Below are 7,796 nucleotides of genomic sequence, written 5' to 3' on the forward strand. Positions count from 1 at the left end.
TTATGGGCAATTATATGTATATACTTTTAGACAATTTTAACATATTTTTAAATTTTCAAAGCGCGATATTTTTGGTCTGGAATTGGATTCCGATCAAAAAGTCATTGATTTAAAGAACACTTTCAAACCATAATATGTGTGGGAAATTTCATTAAAATCGGAGATGGTAAATCCGAAAATTGCTGTTTTCTGTCCGTTTTGATATGGATTCACCCAATAGCAAAATATTAATTTTCAAAAACAAACAAGTGTTTGGTATCAATGGAAAGAGAATTTCTCCTGTATTACAAATATGTAAAAATATAACAACCCATCGAACAATTTCAGGAGGTAATCAACAAAAGATTAAAAAAATATATATGTTTTTGTGTATCAACAATTATATTTAAAAATAATTGTGACTTTTTTTTTATTTATATGTTTACTATATGTGTTTATTTATATGTTTATTTAGGAACAAATCTGATATACACCTTACCCTCTTTTAACGCTGAAAATAAAATTTTGTAGAAAGAAGATGAGGTGTACTTCAAAGTTAAAATTCAGAAACAATATACATATTGTTAAAGTCAAAATGAATTAAATATATTTTGGCATTAATTCCCAAATTCACATAAAAAAACTATTCTTGTAATATTTAGACATATACATATACTGCATACTTTATAAGTACTAAAAGTGCTATCTCTTTCTAACAAAATAAGTTCCAAATTTTCGCCAAATGTTCAAAATTGTCATAGTTACTTATTTCCGCAAATTCAATAAAAATTCTACAATTATAGAAGGAACATAGAGAAAAAGAGGTTCGTGTCTATTTTGCAATAAACTTCTCTTTAATTAATTTAATAGTGCAAAAGAGCAAAGGTCTATCTATATATATATTAGAGTGCTCCAAAAAAACGAAGTTGCAAATTTTGCCCGTCCCCCCTCTAGAATTGTTCTTTGGGTTGTAAAACTATGTCATACAAAAAATTAGGATGATAGGATAACGTTAACAGGTGCCGCAACGGCTCTGAAGATTTCAAGTGCATTTACAAGGGGAAAATATAGATTTTTTTCAGTTTTTGTTCAAATTTGGCCATTTAGTAATAAATTTTGAACTTTATTGTAAAGGAATCGTAATGTGCACAGAGTAGTCATTTCGGAAAGATAAAAAACACAAACATTGCTTGAAAACTTTAAAAGTTGTTGCGAATTCCCCAGGCCATTAACGTGTCCCACAGCACATGAATTCGAAATGTGACAAAAAAAATTAACTTTTTTTGGAATATATTCGAACAAAAACATTTTGTTGCTTAAAATAGATCTATAATTACTCGAATATTAGTTTTTGTCCTTATAAGATAACCCTAATATATATATATATATTTTTTTTTTATATTATCTGAACTATAATACTCTGATAACACTTTATGTAAAATGTGCAACAGTAAAGAATTAATACGTCTTCTCTAAAATATTACAAAAAAAAGCGATTTTCCCGAAATCCGCCGAGTTCAAATCGCAGGTACAGCTAAACTGTAAGAAATATTGATCTAATATTTTTACCGTTTAATAGCCATATCTATTGACCAGAAATTCCCAAGAGATCTCCTAAAAATTTTGAAATTTGTTTAACAAAGTTTAAAAAGAACTGAAATTGGAGATTTGAAACGGCCGTTGAAAACATCAAACTTTTTAGACCATAGCTGAAAGCGAGTTAGCGTTAGCGTTATTTTAAGTAACAGAATGATTTTTTAGAATAGGTATATCCCAAAAAAAGTAATTTTTTTTTTGTCACATTTCGAATTTATGTGCTGTGAGACACGTTAATGGCCTGGGGAATTTGCAATAACTTTTAAAGTTTTCAAGCAATGTTTTATATCTTTCCGAAATGTTTACTCTGTGCACATTACGATTCCTTTACAATACGGTTCAAAATTTATTATAAAGTGGCAAAATTTTAGCAAAAACTGAAAAAAATCGATATTTTCCCCTTGTAAATGCACTTGAAAACTTCAGAGCCGTTGCGGCACCTGTTAACGTTATCCAATCAGCCTAAATTTTTGTATGACATAGTTTTACAACCCATAGAACAATTCTAGAAGGGGACGGCCTGTCAAATAAATGTTTTTTCCTTCATACAAGCTTGAATCACTCTAATGCAGTAGTGCCCAAAAGTTCCTTATGGAAGAGTAAATACCAATATTAAAGAAAAACATATTTTTATTCAATATTTTTTGTTACAAAAATCAACACATTCATACAGGGACAAATAAAAAAAAAACATTTCATATACGTACACGGCAAAAAATTATGATATGCGTTATTTGTAAAAATAATATAATTTTCCCATTTATTTTGCAAATCAATTTTGTAAAGAATAGAAAAAAGTAACTGAAACGTTTTCAATTATTTGAGAGTAGATTATGAGTGATCATACAGTAATTTTTCTGTGAATAATGTAAGTTTGAAATTTAAAACTAACACCATTTTTTTCCAAGTGCTTTTTAAAACAAACTTTTTTACCATAAACAAAAAACAAAATCTACGTTGATGATCGCTCTCCTCATTATAAGAATAGTGTTGTTGTTTTACTCTTGCTTGTATACCAGTCAAGAGCAGAATTGCGATTCGAATGATCGCGTGTATAGGCCTGAAAATTCTGCTGACGCTTCGTTGGCACACGTACACAATAAGCTTGCGTGTATTGGTGTGTCTGTGTTTAAGTGAACCCAGCAGTTCGGGCGGACAGTCCCGAACTCCTTATTTAGCCTACCACATAGGGTTACCCCTAGCCACCGACTGTCCAGGTGACAAGCTATTTTAACATGTGCTTGTCCTACGAGGAAGTCAAGACAAGTGTTTTTTTTAAGTGTCCCCTCTCTCGCTTACAAAGGGTACAATAAAGTGACGATTACCTTCACCCTCGTTTACAAAGAGTACATCCGTGACGAAAGACGAATTAGAGCCCACCAGGTGGTTTAACATAAGTGGAAATCACTGTATTTTTCCTATGCATTCACTCTTTGTCGAACTGCAGGGAAATGAAAACTTTTTTGTTGTTGCGAAATTTTTTAATGCATCCAGTGTTGCCACTTTGGTTATTATTAACAAAAATTGGTTATTTTTATTTTGCATGTACATGTGAATTATTTTTTCGTTTTGGTTATTTTTTGCAAACAATTGAACTAAATGCTGTTTGCTTTTATTCTAAAAATAAAATTAAAAAAAAAAAAAAACTTATTTTATCTCTAGTTTTAAATCAACTATGTAAATATACATATCGTCCCTGTTTTGGTAATATGTGGATTTTTTTTTTACTATTCGAAATTTTTTTATTACTGAAATTTATTTTTTTTTATTACTGAAAATTTTGCATAAACAGATACTGTGCTAATTTGCCGAAATTCTAAGATAAATGATTTAATAAGAATTAATTAATAAAGTATTTCTGCTAATTGATGCAAGAATAGTATCACAATATCTTTAAAGTATTAATCATCTGATATTTTAAGTAACACAGCTAAGGAAAATTAAATTGTATTGTCTACAAAAGTTGTAATAACATCTAATCTCGTACGACGAACAATAATCGCGATATATGCAAAGATTTGATACTCATGACCTTTGACTTCTACTAAATATCTCACCATGACTTTTAGTTCTTTATTTACATTTCCTAGATGATGTTGTATACTTGTTTTTATTTTACCGTCTTAAATTCTAAATTTTGGTCAATTTGTCGGATAATTTGGATAGATTACGTTTACAAATATTGCTGAAGTTATGAATGTAGAACTGAAATATTTTGCCAAAATATTTTTAGTTGACCCAGTTTGCTTGCGAAATATCGGTCCTTAACCTAGCCCCCATATTATGCCCTATGCAGAAAATTACTATATTGCTTAAAAAGGCATGTATAGCGATGAAATTCAATATGAAATAGTTTTTTTGGAAATGTATTTGTCAAAGTTTATGAGGATCGGTATATAATTGACTCTATCCCTCATAAAATGATTTTAAAGCTCATAATGTACTGCAATATAGCAACAAAATTCAACATAATCAAGTTTTAAAGGGACTAAAATATTTCTGTCAGATTTTATGAGAATTGGTCCATAATTGACCATACGTCTCATATAAGATCCCCTACAGAAAATTACTTTAACGCTCATAACTGTCTTCATAATACCAGTTTAGCGACGAAATTTAACATAGTTACAAGTTCCACTTCAGAAAATGAATTTGTTATTTTAATGTCCAAATGTAAATATGAAACAAATAAAAATAATTTTGTTTACTTTTTTCTTAATTTGGTTATTTTTTATTCGAATTTTGGTTAGAAAAAAAATTTTGTTGTGGCAACACTGCTTATAAGTCCAATATGGAATTGAATAAAAAACAATGATGGAATTGAAATATAATCTCTTTTAAGTTTATAATCAAAGCAGAGTTACCAAGCACTTCTTACTTCTTGTTCTGACCCGGAAAACCAACGATAATGAAATATTTATTTAATTATCACACATTATTTGTAGAAAGAATATATTTATTCCTTCCTTGTATGATTATGAATAAATGAAATGAACTTCTTGGGAAATTTGGAACTACTTTGAAAGTTTTGCATCAAATGTTATAAAGCCTAGAAGTTTTGTAATATTATTAATAATTAAAAAAAATCGCAGCATATAAAATAGGTGTTCAACCAGTTTTAAATGTAATGAAAGTATTATATGTGTTTGGAGAGGACAATCTTAAAGCTGAAACAATTTCAAGAGAGAGGTCGAGAGAAAAATCTGATGGAATAGAACGGGAATGGAACTGCAAACATACATACATATGTATGTACATTCATACGTAGAAACATTAAAAGAAATGGTATGAAGAATGGAAACAATGTGCTTCTGATAAATACCTTGTTAATCACACAATGATGAAAACTTCTTTCCCTCTTTCGCTGACTTGGTATTAATATTTCAATGTTTGAAGATTGTTCCCAATATGGATGACATTCTCTTTAAACTCCATATTCCATATTTATATTAAGTGTTTAATTTTTATATGTTTTTTAATTAGATTAATTTTTCTTCAATTTTGTACGGAACAAAATATTATACTATTACATATGGGCATTTCCACGGAAAAGTCTACTTTTGTCACATCACGTCACGCACCATTAACTGCCAATATCTAGGGTAAATATTTATATATATTTAAATTATTTATATTTTTATGTAGAGCTCTAATAGCTCTATACATAGGATAAAGAAAGGACCAATTAAAAGGAATGGTCCTAAGATATTGTCAATTAAACTGCGTGACGTGATGTGACAAAAAATATACTTTTCATTGGAAATGCTCATATACATTAGAGTAAGGATGCCCAAGCCCTATGCGCTTGGTAGTCTTTTGTTTTTGTAAATGCGCCTAGCTATAGGCAGTGTGTTTTCTTTACTGTATACAACAGTGGTGGGCAGACACATACTATCAAGTATTTATTGTGTGTATTAACCCTGCTAGCAATTTTGTAGTCGACTACGAGGAAAATTCACTTCTAGTTTACATTTAAAGACTGACTATAAGCTAACTACAATGTAATGCAGAGCTGTCCTGAAATTTTGTATTTGGCAACGTAAAGAACCGACTTTTAAATACTAACTACAAGCTAACTATAATGTAATGCAGAAGTGCCTCAAAATTATCTGGAGAGAATTAATTGTATTTCAACATGTTTTCTCTTGTTTCTCTATTATTATGATTTTATTTGTTAACTTTAGTAGACTGACTATAAACGAACAACAATGTAATGCAGAAATGTTCCAAAAGTTGGTATTTATTAACGTAAACAATCGACTTTTAAAGACTAGCTACAAGCTAACTATCATATAATGCGGGATTACTCCAAAATTATCTGGAGAGCATTTTGTTTCGACATGTTTTCTCATGTTTCTTTATTATTTGGAATTTTGTTTTACATTTTTGTCATTTTCTTGTATACGTTGTGAAATAAGAGTTAGTAAGTTGGAAAAATTAATTATAAATGGTTAAATATTTCAAAACTCGGTCCCTTAATTCTAAATTCTGCTGATTAATACTGTAAATATAATACATTAACAGTTAACATTACACATAACATTTTAAAATTTATTTTAGATTTGGATCAATGGGAATCATGGAAATAATGAACAAATCATTCATAATTTTATGGATACCGGTGTTATTATTAGTTCCCCTGCAGAAAACTGATGTCTATTAATTTTAACGAACTAATATCATAACTTGTATTAAAGCGAAATGTAATTTAGATAACTAGTAGTTAAATTTTAAATATATTTAATTAAAATTTAATTAATTAATACAGTAGGGAATACAAAAGAAAACTATTACTTGACTTTTCTGCAACTAACTTTAAGTTAGTTAATAAAGAGTTACCTTTAAGCTAATTTTTTAGTAACTAACTTTAAGCTAATTGAAAAGTCATGCAGAGTCGAACAATTGACTACTGCGTAGGACATCGCCATGTTAAAATAGTCAGTTGGCTCCATTAAAAATAATCCAAGAATCAAACATAACTAGTTCATGAAAAAGTCAGCTTTTAATGCATTTAAAGTTAGTTGAGTTGCTGGCAGGGAAGCAGCAGAGAATCGTATTCAAGTCAACAGTATTAGTACACTGTAAAAAGTTGTTCATAAACAAAATAAAATATTTTGCGTGCAAATACACCTTTAATGTACATGAACATACATTAATAAATTATTTCAATAATTTTTTTCAATAAAGAGTGGAAAAATAAAAAGTAATTTCATGAAAAACTAAATATTTTTATAAATAATGTATATTATCTATAAAAATTTATAATTCTCTTTAATTTTTTTAATGTTTTTTATAATTAAACAATTATTTTTGACCATCCATAGATTTTTATAAAAAAAAAATCAATATTCCCCATTAACATCAAACATTTTGCTATGTGTATTAAAAGAGAACATAACATGCATTCAGTGTTGCCACAACAAAATTTTTTTTCTAACCAAAATTCGAATAAAAAATAACCAAATTAAGAAAAAAGTAAACAAAATCATTTTTATTTGTTTCATGTTTACATTTGGACATTAAAATAACAAATTAATTTTCTGAAGTGGAACTTGTAACTATGTTAAATTTCGTCGCTAAACTGGTATTATGAAGACAGTTATGAGCGTTAATGTAATTTTCTGTACGGGTTCTTATATGAGACGTATGGTCAATTATGGACCAATTCTCATAAAATCTGACAGAGATATTTTAGTTCCTTCAACACTTGATTATATTGAATTTTGTTGCTATATTGCAATACATTATGAGCTTTAAAGTCATTTTCTGAGGAGACTTTTTATGAGGGATAGAGTCAATTATGTACCGATCCTCATAAACTTTGACAAATACATTTCCAATAAAACTTTTTTATATTGAATTTCATCGCTATAGACGCTTTTTTAAGCAATATAGTAATTTTCTGAATAGGAAATCGTTGACCGATATTTCGCATTTTCAATACCAATCAAACTGGGTCAATTAAAAATATTTTGGCACAATATTTCAGTTTTCTATCTTGTTTCTTTTCGACTCTATCGTGTTTTCAACAATAAATATATGTCTCTTCGCGAATTCGTTAATAAGTGTAATAAATATTTATTTTAAAAAATAACTGAGTTTTTAACGCGTTTTAGCGCAATTCAAAAATACTCCACATATGACTTTTTGGAAAACAATTTTAAATTATAAAATTCTTCCCATTTTATGTACAGATTTAAAGATTTCGTTCGAAATTTGGG

The sequence above is a fragment of the Lucilia sericata genome, unplaced genomic scaffold, assembly GCF_015586225.1.
Source record: "Lucilia sericata isolate MDLA Ls3-8-SP2 unplaced genomic scaffold, ASM1558622v1 Contig000436F_arrow, whole genome shotgun sequence".
NCBI classification, from domain to species: domain Eukaryota; kingdom Metazoa; phylum Arthropoda; class Insecta; order Diptera; family Calliphoridae; genus Lucilia; species Lucilia sericata.